Source organism: Anas platyrhynchos, chromosome 12 (genome assembly GCF_047663525.1).
Source record: "Anas platyrhynchos isolate ZD024472 breed Pekin duck chromosome 12, IASCAAS_PekinDuck_T2T, whole genome shotgun sequence".
NCBI lineage: Eukaryota > Metazoa > Chordata > Aves > Anseriformes > Anatidae > Anas > Anas platyrhynchos.
In genome coordinates this window covers 20,379,961-20,392,500 of record NC_092598.1, presented here as the reverse complement: position 1 = coordinate 20,392,500, position 12,540 = coordinate 20,379,961, and the positions used below count along the sequence as shown (strand labels likewise).

The following is a 12,540-nucleotide window of genomic DNA, read 5'->3' as shown; positions in this document are numbered from 1 at the left end:
TCCTCCCCCCTCCCCCTTTAAAACTATGATTATGCTTTCTGAAGCACTGTCTGTGTGCTTGATTGCCTGTTTTAGATTAGAGATTTTAGCAAGGAAACAAAGACTTCAGAGTGCACATCAGTCCTGCATATGAGAAACCACAGAAGGAATAAGCAATAAAATGTGATGCACCATCTGTCCACAAACAATAACCTGGATGTTCTGAAGGCTTACAAATTATTTAGCACACAACCTCACCGAATTATAGGACCCTTAAATAGAGCAATAGACTAGGAATGAGAACCTCTTTGATGTCCTTTTGTGCTTTTTTTTTTTTTTTTTTTTTCCTCCAAACTCAGCCCTCAATTGATTGCTAACAGTTGAGGTATTTCTCAATGACTAGTGGAGCAAGTTGATTTTTATTAAGTAGCTCTCCGTAGAATATTTTGCCACAGACTTGAGCAGTGGGGTATACACCACCTCTCCGGCCCTAGCCTACTGCAAACAGATTGTTAATCAAAAGACAGTCTAAAAGAATAGTCGGTGGGAAAATTCAGTCCTAAGGGCAAAATCCTGCCCTCAGTATTCATACGCAGCTCCCACCGGCTTCCACAGGGTCACACAGGAATGCACAGGAAGGAATCTGACTTTATTAAATACTAGATGGTTTTTGACTGGCCTCTTGTGAAATAAACCTTTAACAAAAAAAAAATAATAATTTTTTTTTGTTTGTTGTTTGTTTTGGTTTTTTTTTTTTTTTTTTTTTTTTTTTTGGCAAAATCATATCCTGTTCCAATTGAAAATAAAAATTACATTTTTCTTAGCTGTCACACTGAAGCACAGTGATCTTGCATGCAAAATGCATTAGCAGCTGAGCACACTTCAGGTATTGTAAACTGGAGTATGTCAAAGCTACTGGATCCCCACAGAAACCTGGCATCCCTCCATACTGTGCAGATATACCAAAAGCGAAACATTCAGATACCTGCACCTGTGATAGAGGATTTGGGTTCACCGTATTTAACTGTGAGATCATGGCAAAAATAACAATAACAATAATGACAATTTTTAAAAATTAATTAAATAAATACATAAATAGAAAACTACATTTCTTTTTTTGAACCTGCAGTGAAGTGCAGAATTTGTAGATCTACTGCTTCACTCATCTCGTCTCTATGTTATAAATGCCTGACTTTTTAGTGAGCACTAGCATTTATTTTACCAGTCAAAGCATAACTTTAGACCCATACTCTGATATAAGTCAGCACACCTTAAAGCCATTTTACAAAAGAAGAGCTTTTCTACCATTTATTAACAAACTTCCTTAAATATTCCATTTCCTTTGGCTTGTATAGATTATTTTTTTCTGCAGGTTTTCTTAACACAACATTTCCCAAGCTCGTTCACAGCTGACAAATATCCAGACCCACCGGCCCATGGTCTTCTTAGTGTGCCCTTTACTCTGTTATCTCATTTGCTGACCAAAATCCAAATGAAAATAAAAAATAGATGTTAGAAAACAGAATATTTTTATCCTATTCTCTTTGACAAACAGGGGCCAAGAGGGACGTAACTGTATAATTAACTTTAGATGTGCCTAATGTAACTCCATTATCATTGATGAGTCTTATGGAAAGACACTAAGAGGGAAATGTGGCTTCTAGAGTTTCATTGTGAAGCCAGCACGATTAAAGATTATTTCAGTATTTAGGCCCTGATTCAGCAAATTACTGAAGGTTATGCATAATATAAAGCCTGTAAGTCATCCCGCAGACGCGTGTGGGAATGCACACATGGTCACATGGTTCACGAGCGTAAGTTGCCTCTGAACCAAGGCCTCATCATCTAACCATTACTTAAAAAGATTCATCAAAAGATACATGAAGATTGTCTTGGGGCTAAAAGCTGACACATGCCACTGTTTCATTTTGAACCCACATTCCTTTTGTGTTTTTTCTTGCATTTATCTTTACATGGTATTGGTTCCTGGTGCAGAAGGATGGAGGCTCTGAGGAGGACACCAGACCCATCACCTGCACCGGCAGCGCTGCCAGAGCTACCTCTGCCAGTGGGAGGCCATTGGCAGCTAATTGGGAGGGTGGCAATTCTAACATCACCGTGGGTCCCCCTGAGCCCAGCTGGTTGTCACATAGACCAACAAACGCTGCAACTGGCCAGCATGAGCAGGGCTCAGACCCGGAGCTGAGGGATGGCGTTAGATCTTACCCAACCACCTCACCAACAGTGATGGCATGCAGCAAAGGCCACGTGATCAATATGTACCAAATCCACCAGATGGTAAAAAAAATAATAATATATATATATATGTAATATACAGAGGACAGTAACATACAGTACTGAGGTTGTTTTGTTTTGTTTTTTCCATCCATAAAATTGTAGAAGTCCATGATAATGAACCTTGAGCGTAATGAGTAAAAGCGATCCTCATCTATCTCTGCAGAAACGAAGTCAAGCGCAGCGTGTTGTTCACATAGGTAGCAAAAAGAAGAAAACATCCGTGGCACCAGCACCTAGCAGTGCTGTCAAACCCTGCTGCCTATGGGAGAGCTGATCCATCTCGAGCAAACTTCATCGGCTTCCATCAGCTTCTAGGAAAGGTTTATTTATATGAAATCAATGTCAGGCTCTGGGCTTTCAAGAAAACTGATACCCACGTGGATGTCTCTGTGTATAAACCAAAATCATTTTGCAACAAAACTAATGTATACAGTAGTTAGAGGGGACAAAATATTTGCCTTCTCAAGAAGCCATGCAATTCCTCTGATTTCAACAAACAATCCGACCCAGGTAACTTTTCCCTATCCACTGATATGCTGATCAGCACAAAGAGGGCTGTTAATGTACTTAAACAGACAAGTAAAAAAAAAAATAATTTGTGGTTTAACTTAAAGGTCAACTCAATATATATTGAGAACACAACTGAAATTCTGCCATTAAATATAATCACTCCTCCAGTGATGGTAAATACTGTGTGGAAATATTCATCTGGAGCAAATCCCGATCTCAGACGAACACAGGACTGGAGATGCATGGTGATGCAGGAGAGCAGGGCTCAACTTTGTGCACAGAGCCCTTCCCATCTACAACGTTTGGGTATCAGGGCTGAGGCCGCTGAAAAATCTCCTTTAAATTCCATAAGATGTGATCAACATAATAAGATTTTATGACAATAATAACAATAATAAAGTTTTTCTGGGTTTCTGTTTGGACTTTTTCCAGCTTTCTGGAGTCCTGCTTTCAAGCATTTCCCATATCAGCAAATGCTAGAAAATTACTTTCTCCTAAAAGGAAAGGAGTGAGATTTTTCTGTAATCATGTGGCTACAACAGTTAGAGCCTTCCAGATACAGGTAAGTGCCCTGAGCGTGCAGCTGCAGCACGACCTGCAGCACCGCGGGTGACAGAGTAGCCTGAGCCTCCCCTCCTGCCTCACCGCCCAGTGTGGGCAGCCCTCCTCAGCTCCGAGCATGGCATGGGTGTTCACAGCCCTGCACCAGTTTTCCTTTCTTTAACACAAAGAACTAAATCGAATAAGGCTTAGCTAGCATTTTATGCAAGCACAAACTTATTCTTTAAATAAGACACAAAGGTCAAATTTAAATCCTGAAGGTAGCATAAAAAAATTTAGATTAAACTGTGTGCATATATTTTTATATAGCATGTGTCCTGACAGTGTTGCCATCAGCATGGGCTTCAGAATTCATAATCCACAGTGTTATTTTTTTAAAACAGTTTGATTTGTTTATTAACTGTGCTTTCCTATTTCCATGAGATATAGACATCGACAGTGAATAGACCTTTTCTAATTGAACTGATAGCTTGAAAGTGAACATGTCCTTGAATTTACACTGAAAGATAGACAGTGATTATTTATAATAAGGAATTTAGTCAACTGCCTTTCCATTTGTACAGCAAGGACTTTATCAACAGACCATGTTTAGGTAAATAGTGCCAAATAAGATAAGTTCTGTATTAAAGGACGAATGTCTCACAGTGTCAGATGTACAAGGAAGAGACATTTGGTTGATGATATGTCCTGTAAGTATAAAGGAGAGTATTAAGATAACAGTTTATGCTAGCATTAATATATCAAAGTTCTGAACTGACCTGTTCCATCCAAACTGAATGCAAGAATGCTCCTAATTCCTAAGATTAATTTAATACCAAAAACAAAAACAACAACAACAAAAAAAAACCACATTCAGCCTTATGTCCTGTTTTGCAGCTTTATAAGAATTGCTGGATTTGCAAAATAGCATTACTGTACATATGGTAATAAATGGTCTGTGTTTGTCTAGCCAGAGTTGAAGCCTTTCTTCAAAAACATGCGCGCATGCGTGCACACACACACACACCTCTGTCTCTGCGAGCTCGCTTTGCCCACAATATTAGAGCCAAGCTATCTCCTTGCTGAAGGGCCTATTTGTCTGCTTTAAGTGAAATCACTCAATTCTCAAAAGTCAGTGGAGGACTTTGGAAGGGGGAGGGCTGGGAGAAGCCACTCCAAATAAGTTCCATTAATCAAAAGACACAGTCTAATGTAACTAATATTTTACAATTAGAGAAGACAAGATGGAACTAAAAGCCATCTATCTCTCTTACACCACATGATCATCGATTCATAATCAGAAGACTGAGTCGCACAAAGATGCATTTACAGAGGCTGGGGGAGGGGGCTTGGTCTGAGCCAGAGATAATGAACACGATGAGAAGGAGCGGCGCTGAAGGCTGAGGAAAGATGACACAGTGGTTCAATGGTGACGGATGACACGAAGATGAGTACTGATACCTGACAGGAAGCGAATGATGACTGCAGTCCTTTCCCACCATTATGATCCTCAATTATCTTGGTAAGGACTAAGAGAAAAAAAAGAAAAAAAAAAAAACAAAAACAAAAAACAAGTGGCTCAGCCCATCCGTTTATTTATAAGCTGTGATAATGCTAGATTGTGCCATGCTGCTGGGAAAGGCCACCTTTTCACAATTTGATCAGCACTTTATAGGAGCTGTAGTTTCCATTGTCAGCGCTCATAGGCAAAAGGGGAAATGGGAAAATACAGTACTTGTCCGTCTGTTTTGTAATAAAATTCCTAAATCTTCAAAGGGAGTTATTTTTTTTCTTTCACTGCCACCTTCAGGAAAAAAAATAAAAAAAATAAAAAAATATCCTAGGCTGACCAAAATAATCAAACAGAAGAGAGAAAACTCGCTTTGTATTTGCATGTAGAATTAGCAGGCTGCAGCTCACACTCCTGAAATTACACACACAGATTTATACAAATGCATAAGACGCGGCGGGAAATGAGCCAGTGTGAGCAAGAGCTGGAGCTGAGAGGAGTGCAGGAGCAAAATGAAAGGGAACTTTTAAAGGTTCCTCATTGATTTAGGGAATTATTAATAAAAAGGGAAGAAAGTTCGCTCGACACTGCTTTGTAGTTGCAGAAGATGCCACAGGCTAGCATTTTGATACCAAAGAATATGCCGTTCTGCTACATTATTTATTTTTAAAGACACAGATCTCCTAGCTATGTTGGAGTCATTGCTTTTGAGAAAAAGAAAAACAAATTAAGATTAATGTTCTACACAGCTCCTGATAGCAGTAAATATTTGATCAGAACAATTCACATTTAAATGTTGACACATTAAAGATCATATTTTGGAAGAAATATTGCTTCTTCATGCCTTAACCACAGCTTTCCCTTCTTGTCCCCTTCCCCCTTTGTCCTCTTGGAAAAAAAAAAAAAAGTACACCATAGAAATATATATATATATATATATATATATATATATATGTACACATACACACCAAGTACACACAACATAGCAACATATTTCCTAGCCATGAAAAAAAAAAAAAAAAAGGAAAAAAAAAAGGTCAAAAATAGCTCTGCTTCTTTACTTTGAAGAAAAATCACATGTATTGTACAGGTCCCATATGCTCTGCAATTCTGCTGCCTTTTTCCTCAAGCTGCTTTACCCAAAGGAGCAGGCTGTGTGGTTTAGTTATACTCAGGGCAGACCAAGCCCGGCTGCTGTGCCTTTGGGCTGGCCACAGTCCTGAACATTATGGCAATGGGCTGGCGGGCCTGCTGGCTGCCCTACCTGCTAAGCTGGGATGGGAACACAAAGCCATCTCTTGCACCAGCTTCCTCACACACATATGAGCATGAAGCACCAGGTGGGCAGCCCAAGCCCAGCTACTCATCAAGCATGTTGAACACTGACCTGTGAGGCTTCACCTGACTCAATGCAAAATCTTTCCCTGGCCCCAGTACTGTTGGCACCACAAGTCTTCCGGCAAAACCTGCCACTACCTCTGCATCAGAAGGGAGCCATGTTACATGCAGCCCCTAGTCGCACCAGGCTTGTTGGCCAAGTGGCCTGCAGTAATGACCATTAAAGTTCAGCTGGTGCTCCTCAATATCAGAGATGTTTAGGGTGGAGAAGCTCTAGATTTTGGCCACATACATTAAATAAAATAACAGATGCAGAAAAAATAAATAAATAATAATAGCAAGAATTTTCCTAAATAAACCTGCAAAAGCTTCCTTCAGTGATTACTGCCTTCCAGCCCTGAGTGTGCACGGGACTACTTGGGCTTAATGGGCACCAGGGGTGTGAGTGGCTCCTGTTGGCAACCTTGATGCTGGGGGAAGGCAGGGATAGGAGGACATGTCCACAGGGCTACACAGGGCACCATTTGGTTGACAAACAGCATGTCCCCAAAGAACTGAAACTATATTATGTGACATACGGTACCTTTTATGAAGCTGCTTTTTAATTTTGATGGCTCCTTGCACAGAGAATACACATGCTAGACCAGGTTTGAAAGCAACACACAGAACAAACCGCACTCGGGGCTACTATACGATAAATGCAATATTCATCTCACACTCTGTGTGCACAATGAGAAGCCTCATTGGTACAAGACTATAAATATTCTAAGAAGCGTTTCCCAGATTTCCATTTAGGAATCCTAATTATGAACAAATGTCCTTAATCTTCCCACTTCATACATCTGAGATTTAAGACAGGTTGAATCCATGATCATCACCCTAATTAGCCCAAACAAAAGGCTCCACACATGAGAAGTATTGTTATAACGTATGCATCTTAACAGCAATTGATCACATATTGTAAAGCTATAACTGGTTTTCATAAATAAAATTTCCTCAGATCCTCAAAAGTGGTAACAACAGATATTATGTAATCCATTTTTTGAGTGTTTTTTTTTTTCTTCTTCTTCTTCTCCCCCCCCCTCCACCCCCCCCCCAAAAAAAAAAAAAAAAGCACACACTTGACTTATGCACAAGTTGGGCCTGTCTCCCTATAAGGTTATTTCAGGATTTCTAGGGATACATCTCTAATGCCAGTAGATTCACAACTGTGTAAAATTGGCCTATCATAGTGATTAATTGGACTAACTTAATCTATACCTGCAAATTAAGTAATTGCACACACAAATATCCTATTTAGCATGTGCATGCAGTTGTCTAATTCGCACATACAATCACACTCTTTGGGTAAGTGACATACACGATTATGAACACTTTTTCTGCCCTTGTGTGCACTCATAAATTCTCTGAAAAAAATATCTCATTCTTTGCATTGAATTCAAATAAACAAATATTTATGATATCTGTCAATATCACTGCTTTTCTCCAAATGGCAATCAGCACAAACTACCTACACTTACGAACTAGAAGGCAAACTAATAAAAAGGATAACAGGGAAATGAAAATACCTTACATTGTGCAATTGTTAGGCTCGATTCACTTGTTTTTCTTTGAACACAACTCCATAAAGTGTGACTATAGGAAACTTGGGTTGAGTATGCACTGAAAGACTGAAGGTTTAAAATAGAATTTGAAAATTATTTTCTTAGTTTTATAGTAGAAGATTTAGTTATTGACAGGGTACTAAAAAACTGTTATTAAGAAAAATATGAAGATCAGCCTGTGTTTTGGATCATGAGGACAATGTAATGCCTGCTGCTCAGCACACATAGACTGAAGTTTCCCTTTGTATTACCCCCACAGCTTTGAAACGGTGGCAAATAAATATTAACACCTGAAAGCCGCATTAAGAATCCCATGCAAATTTAAGCAGGAATAATCTTCAAAAAGAAAATGGAGGGGCGGGGGGGGGGTGGAGAGAGAGAAGGTTGCAGGAGGAACAAGGCTAGGAACCAGCGGCCAGCTCAGCAGCAGGAGAGGGCCGAGCACCCCAGAACTGAGAGGGCCGCGTGGGGGTCTCGCGCAGCTCAGGGCGCCGCGGGGCGGTCTGCAGCGACACCACGAGGCGCGGGCGACGCAGCGCAGCGCGGGGCCGCCTCCAGGCCCCGGCTCCGGTCCCGGCGCCCCCGCGGCCGCTCCGCGCCCCCAGCCGCGCAGGGGAGGGGGGCGCCGAGCAGAGCCGGGGGCGCAAGGCGGCCGCCCCCGAGCCTCCGAGGGCCTCGGGGTCGGGGAAGGCTACAGGGGACAGGCCGGAGCTGCCTGACCCGCTGGGATGGCGGAGGGCTGTTGAGCCCCATGTCGTGCGACACTGTGGGAAGTAATTTAGGTAGCATGGCTGGCAGCGGGGCTTTGCTCATTCTTTCAGTGTTAGCTTTTGCGTAGCTACTGGCTGGCTTAGGAGAAATACATCCTAACTTCTGTTATTCTATATCAAGGCGATTAGGGTCAGGAGGTTTGTGACCTTTTGCAGCCTCCCCAGGCCGCAGAGCACAGCCTGAGGCCCCTGCCAGCCCTGCAGCTTTGGGCTGGTAGCAGGGTTTGCACGTCGTCCCATCCCTTGTGCCTCAGGAGAGGCCAGTGTTGCTCGCCTGGGCCTTCAGCAGTCTCTGGTGCGTGGCTGGTCCTGCACCAGCTCCTGCTCCTTGCTGGCAGGTCATACTTCCAGCTCCTCTGCACACACTGCCAACTTCAAAAATCAGATATTTAACAACAGAAATAGTATGGTGCTGTCCTTTTGGCACGCACAATAAAGCCCAAGCATTGGCACAAGTCTTCCACTCCACATCTCATGAGGATGAAGCTTCCCGTGATGCAAAACTGGTGGGTAGGACAAGGCTGGGCTATGGAGCATGCCCAGGAGGGCCAGGGGGCAGCGGGGCCGGTGCCAGCAACACACAGAATTAATCAGAAAAAAATAGATAAATCACATCACTAACTGACTCAATTCCTGGATTATAAAGCCAGAAGGCACTACTGAGGTCACTCTTGACCTCCCTACTCCTGCAGCCTAGGGAACTTCCCAGAATTAGCTGGTCCATTGAGCTGGAGAGTGGGGGCTGAAACAGAGCGTAACTTTCAGAAAAAGGCTATGTCTTTATGGCAGAACTGGACTTGGATACACTGAAGGTGAGCCTTGGGATCTTCTCCAAGGCATATTTGGTGTAGTTGAGCATTTTTGTAGCTTGTCTCCAAACCCATTCAAACAATCCTGTCTTTGTAAGGCCAATACAGCCATGGAAGTGGAGACCATGCCAGCATTAGCTGCAGAGATCACAGTCTTCAGCAGGCTCTGCTGAGACCTGCAGGATTGCACTAACGCCACAGCCAACAAGTGCATGTTCTCCAAGTATACGCTCCCCACAAGCATTGCGCTGTTTTAAGAAGTCCTGCTGCTCAGCAGTGAAATGTATAACCCTTCTTTAAGTGTGACTTGTGAACTCACATTGGTCTTTAAATAAATTTCTTCTATGTGATTGTGTCCAATGCCCAGAGTCACAACTTGGTACAGAGGGATGTGGATAACTGTCCTGCCTCCACATGTCTGCTCGTTAACCACAGCCTCTGCACTAGCAGCAAGCTCTGCGAGTAGCCAGATTTTCCACTGTGCAACTGATTTAAAAAAGAAAAAAAAAAGAAACAGAAAAATACAGGCAAAAAAACTGGACTGTTCAGGACTCACAATTAAATACCCCTTTTATAATATCTATATATTATATAGATATAAATAATATTTTTTATAAAATCTGTAATGTTTTCCAACAGTAAGTGTTGAACCGATTTTGGAAAGGGATTGGATGCTAGTATTGCACTATGCTTCTGGTTTCTAAAGCAGCACTGGAGGTGACCAGCACTCCTGGGGTCACGCCAGGAGGCGGTGGCAGCCAGGAACAAAACCTGAGGTGCTGGAGTTTAGTGGAGCACTGAATCCACATTTCCAGTGTCAGAGCTCCCTACTAGATGGGCAATCTTTAATCCATTCAATATGCACCATATATTAATTTCCAAGTATTAATTTGGAACCGTTCATTAATTTGGAATCAGTGTACCTGCAGTAATCAAAACATCACATTGCAGAGAAGCAAAAGCATAGAGAAGTCTGCTACCTCAACATTGCTACTTTTACCAAACTGACTTAAAATCCCATCAAAAAAAAAAAAAAAAAATCACACCAAATGTGACAAGATTTGTTTTTGGAAATATATATTGATTGGCATTAATTATGTTTTCCACTGTTAATTCTTTATGAAATGAGTCTGAGATGATCTGTTTCATTATTTTCCCTAGACAGAAGGAAGCTTGTTAATTATTTTAGGTCACAAGATTGCCTTACTTCCAGCTTTCTGAAAGTTCATCTTCCAAAATGTAATAAAACCATACTTACGTGAAGTCTCTACTTTGGTCTATTTATTAAAATGCTTCGACTAGCAACATATTTCTTTGTTTCCTAAATGTTAAAGGCCTGGCCACCATCTCATACTTAAGAAGAGCGCTTGCCCTCAGCACTGCACATACACATGTGATGCATACAGAGCGCGTTACGAAGTACTTCACCATGTATTTAACCATTCAAAAGACTTGAATAGCTCAGATCTAGGTCCATGCATACGTGTAGTAGCCTAGACAGACTGGGGAGAGCTTGAAGAGAGGTGTGGGAGGCAGAAGGCAGCCAGAGCAGCCACCAGGAAGGACCACCCTGACGGTGGCGCGTGCCACCCATCTGGGATCTGAGAGCAAACGCTTGTTCTCCCTGCAGCTGACACAGACGCATCTGCAGTCACCATTAACAGGCTGTCACTTGCTTTGAGGGGAAGCACAGCCAGCGCTGTCTCTTCCCTGTGAAACAACAGGGCCATGCTGTCCCGGTGACCGTGCTGACCCTCTCGTGTCAGAGCTGTCATGGTCCAGCTGTGAGCCCCTACCTCTTCCCAGGGCCTGCAGGCTGCTGCTGACCACACTCTGAGGGCAGCACTCCACACCTCTGGGTTTAGCCCTGATGAAAGGTACCTGAATAAGGGTTGGTTTTTTTTTTTTTTTTTTGCTTTTTCCTCATGAGACTAGCTGGAAAGTATGGGGTAAGACTTCCATTGCCCCCCTCCTTTCAATTTTTACTATTTTTTCCCCTCCTTCCTTTCTCTCTTATCTATTTCCAGATAAGATCTCTGGCCCAATTGCAGTAATTACAGATTGTGCCTTATACTAGGTAGACATAAAGATGCATTTGGGAAGTTAGTTGACAGCACTCTTCTTTGCATGTAATATTAATTTCAGTTTGACAAACTTTCTCCTGATGCACTCAGGGGCAAGACAGATATCTCTTAAGACCCTCCTGCCTCTTTTTACCTTTTAGTAGTGTTGGAAGCATATCTTTTAGAAGCATTATGAGAATTAACTAGTGAACGTTTCCAAAACTGTTAGGTGAGTGCCTACATTATTATTCCCTTCATGCAAGCTATTTCCTTGTGATGTGCTCAACTAAGCCAGAAGCCAGGATTCCTCTGTGGCACCCAGGGAGGATGGGTTGGAGGCAGTGTTTCAGCTCCTCACTGTGTTTCCACAGCCGTGACTTGTTGGGCTGCTTTCCCAAGGCCAGCTCTCTCTTCAGGCAGGGACTCAGAGCCCACGTGTGGCAGTGAACACACAGGGATTGGCAGCTGATTTCCTAAATCCAGTGCGCACCAAAAGTGCAGGGGCAGACTGGCAAGCACTGGGATCACCCTGGCTGCCTGGAAGGGAGATATGTTCCTGTGCATCCCTGCCTACTGTCTGCTAACACCCATGTTTAGGTCTTGGATCCATGGTTTGGCCATGGACCAGAAGGGAGTATTCTAACAACAAGCTTCTCCAAGTTTATTTCACCTCCCTGCAATACCCCAACCTCTCCTTCTAGAGAAGCAACATGTTAAAAACCGCTTTTTCTCCTGTAAAAAGCATTGTACAGACTTCTGAGCAATTGATGAATACAATTCTAGTGATATTTTACCTGCTTTTTCAGGCAAATGAACAAATTGCACTTTGGTTTCCAATACTATCATACTCAGTCTGCTCTTGATTGAATGCAGGATGCACAGTTGTATTAAGAATTAATTTTTAGTTTTAATATATTTTCCAGGGCCCTGTACAATACAGCTTTTTCCTTTGGCAACATCAATGCCCATAAAACTCAGATGCACACTCTTTTCACAGCAAAATCTTTCCTTGAAAATACAAAATGATATTTCATCTGCGCTTGTACATTAGTCAATGAAACGTATTCATTGCATTCCAACTTGGGGATTGATTACCATGAAGTGTAAAAAGAAAGGGGG

At 42.2% G+C, this 12,540-nt stretch overlaps 1 protein-coding gene and 1 long non-coding RNA gene across 22 annotated transcripts in view; both read right to left on the bottom strand.

The window, feature by feature from the left end:
- ZNF536 (zinc finger protein 536) overlaps positions 1–12,540 on the bottom strand; it is a 347,101-nt gene that overhangs the window by 15,023 nt on the left and 319,538 nt on the right. The window lies entirely within an intron of this gene.
- Positions 1,173–6,468, bottom strand: LOC110352856 (uncharacterized). The gene is made up of 3 exons (XR_002402528.4): positions 6,225–6,468; positions 4,789–4,856; positions 1,173–2,588 (listed from the first exon to the last, which is right to left on the bottom strand). It is a non-coding gene; the product is annotated as an uncharacterized lncRNA (long non-coding RNA).